Consider the following 3,698-nt stretch of genomic DNA (forward strand, 5'->3'; position numbering starts at 1 on the left):
CCTACACACAGAAAAGCGAAGATGATGGGGGGTTAGGGATTAGGGGTTTGCCTTTAGGTCAAACCCCGGTTTTGGAATCAACCAAGAAATGAGCAAGTGTTGTAAATGTAAATGACTGTAATGTAAAACAAGTACTAATACCTTGTTCTAAGGATGTTTTTATCCTTATGTGCAAAGGTTTAGATGTTGTATGTTGTAGTATGTAGCATGTAATAAGTGATCTCCTCTTCAATGGTTGAATCCTTGTCTTGAATGGAGACTTAGAAGGAATGCTTGAATGCTTGAATGCTTGAATGCTTGAATGCTTGAATGTTTGAATCTTGCTTTCGCCTTTTTTTTCATCTCCCCAAATGAGAGAGGAAAATGTCGTTTATATACTTGTCAATTAGGGCTGATAGACTGATTTTCCCGACCTTAGGCTGACCAGGGAAGTATATTTCCAAATTGCAATCAAAAAGACCCGATATCACTTAGGAAACCGGGCCCAAAATAGGACCCAGGGACCAGGGCGCTGGGCGCCCTGGTCCTTAGGGACCAGGGCGCTGGGCATTCTGGTCCTGAGGGACTAGGGCACTGGGCGCTCTGGTCCCACCTCCGGGATAGCGGGGTGCAAGGAGGTTCAGGCCAATGGTGCTTGAAAAATGCAGTTTTTGGTGTCGTGAGCAAGTTTTGGGGTCTCCATTCAGGTTCCGTGTTGTGTCACCATCGTGAAGACCAAAATGCAGTCGAAATTGCAAGTGTCGCAATTTTAGGATGCTACATTTAGCCCCCACTTTAGCGGGAGTATGTATGCTCATACTTCCGGTAAAGTACAAGGAAACAACATTGAAAGACTTTCACCATGTCAAGGAGGCAAGACACACCAAGCCCCTAGTGGACTAAGGATCTTACGACTTCGATTGACAAAGTAAAAGGGAAGATCACGAGGGAGAACCATGACTATCAGTAGTAAGGTTCCCTCACTATGAGTCATGTAAGAGAAATACCAAAAATTTTCAAGGCAAAGCTAAGTTCTCCAAGAAATTTTCAAGTATCGTGAAGGGATAGTCAGGGTGTATGCCCCCCTACGTTAAAGCGATCGCATGCACCTCAACGGGGGTGATTGTTTTAACGTAGTGATACACATAAGAAATGAGAAAGGAAAGGAGCGCGTTATTGCAAGGATTTAGCCCCCAAGTGTGAGATAAACCCAAGGATAATAGACACAAAACACAAAGCACGAGGTGACTTCGCTTTCCTCGGGGTCAGTATGCTGTATGATAAGTCATGTATATATCATATGTATGTATGCATAATTGTTCTTCATTCCCCAATCAAGGAAGGTCACCTAGAAGAAGGGAACACATGTGTCTTTTGAGTCAACATGAGAGAGATCGAGAGATCTCAATGCTTTGCATCGTCCTCAAGTAGACAACACTAAGGATGACAAATAGAAGAATGAGAATAACATATAGAAGAAGTAACAAAAGGGAGGGGGAGAGAATCTGCCATGCTAATGTAACTAGTCTAGCATGTCATCTACCCCCCGATCTTGTTGATCAATGTTTCGGGAAGGCAGGGAACACGCTAGAGGAGGAACATCCAACACAGCAGATGGAGCTATCACAAGGTCCAAACAAGGGCTATGTTCATGTTCCAAGCCACGTTGTTCTTGTCTAGGAGCTAGGATAAGTGCTTTAGAAAATTCATTAGATAAATGGTTATCAACATCAACAAGTTCATATTCGCTATCAGAAGCAAGAGGAGTAACATTTTCATCATGAATAACATTTTCATCTATATCAGCATCAAGATTTATAAAAATAGGATCTTTAACTCGCACAGGATCAAGACCATCATGCATCTTATGTTTAGGAGATTTAGGCTCAATATCCGGCTGAGGAGAAAATGGAATAATGCTTGTTGAAGGTGTTTTTGGAGATTGTAAATTTTGAGAAGCGGTTGCTTGAGTCCTAAGACGACGTTTTTGTCGGCGTTCGCGTGCAGAATGATTACGTCTAGTCTTAGTAGGAAGTGGAGAAGATTGAGGAGGAGGAATTTTCTCATCCTTAGCACTTGGGTGTTTAGGTTGTGGTCTCTTAGGCTGGATAATAGGAGAAGAAGAAGGTCTCTTTTCTCTATAAAAGGCAGGAGGAGGAACTACTCCATATAAAGGAGGAATTTTTGGTTTAGGGAGAAGACCAAGTCCATCATGATGAGGAGGTATAGATCTACTCTTTGAAGATTTATCAGGCATAGACATAGTCACATCCATGGGGACGGGTTGGGAATCTTCTTGAGGAAAGACATTAGTTTTATCTTTCAAAGGAAGAATTTCCTTCTCAAGAATGATAGGAATGTCAAGTTTAGGTGTTCTAGGTTCACTTAAAGATAGGATCATATCTGTTTTCCACTTTTGATAAGATTTGAAAAGATGATCACTTCGCGGGGGAAGAGATTGGAATTGTTTAGGCCAAAAGTAATCAATAGGAATGCTAGAAGTTCTTTCAGCTGGTTTAAAGAGACTATGATTGACAGTAACAACTTCACCATTATGGGGAAATTTCAAACACTTATGTATAGGAGAAGCAATAGCCTTCATGGAAGATAGCCAAGGATAGCCAAGCTTCACACGAAATTGTTCGGAAGAAGGAATAATAGCAAAGTTCACATCAAGAGATTTATTATGGACCTCAATAGGCAATGTAATAGAACCAATTGCAGGAGAAGAAAATGCATCAAATAGTTTCACAATCACATCTGTTTTGTCATAGATCACTTGATTCAATTGCAAAGTAAAAAGAAATTCTTCAGTAATAACATTAACCATGCACGAAGGATCAATAAGCACTCCACGGAAAGGTGTATTCTTGACTTTTGCAACTATGTATAAAGGACCATCAGGTGCTCTAATGGTTTCACTAGAATCAAATGTGATGGAAGGTTCTTTAGGGATTTCTTGCTGCTCTACAAAGTTAATCACATTTGGAGTCATAGACACAAGACCATCAGATGAAAGAGAGGAATCATTAGCCTCAATTGCATTAGAGGTATGAGAAGGCAATGGATCAGTGAAAATCTAAAGATTTTGGTTAGGAGGAGCTACAGATGTGTTGCCTTTATCATTCACTCCAGAAACAGAAATAGTATTATTATCAATCAAATCCTGAATTTTACCCTTTAAAGAAAAACATTTTTCAGTATCATGACCAGGCTGACAATGAAAATGACAAAAAGCTTTGTGATCAAAATAAGGTGAAGTAATCTTTGCAGGATCAATTTGTCATACAGGCGGAAGAGTAAGCACATTTTGTCCCAATAACTTATTCATAATATCATGCAATGATTCATTCAAAGGAGTATACTTTCTTTCTTTCCTGAAAAATTTAGAAATAGGAGGCACACCTGATGCTGCATTCACATTGTTGTTGATGATGTTTTCATTGAATTTGATGGAATCTCTATTCGGTTTAATCTTCCCAAATGGTTGTTGACTGCTATCACCCTTATCACTCGGAGCCATAGGATGTGATTGTTCCATTTGACTCACAGTCAGTTGATAATTGTGAAGAGTGGCACACAACTGTTGGAAAGAAGTAAACTCAGAAAACAGAAGTTTGTCTCGAATATCTTTTTGTAAATTAGAAATAAAGATTCTTTGAATATCATTATCAGGCACTGGAAAAGAAATTTGAGCATACAAATGCTTATATCTACCA

Source organism: Cryptomeria japonica, chromosome 4, assembly GCF_030272615.1.
Source record: "Cryptomeria japonica chromosome 4, Sugi_1.0, whole genome shotgun sequence".
NCBI classification, from domain to species: domain Eukaryota; kingdom Viridiplantae; phylum Streptophyta; class Pinopsida; order Cupressales; family Cupressaceae; genus Cryptomeria; species Cryptomeria japonica.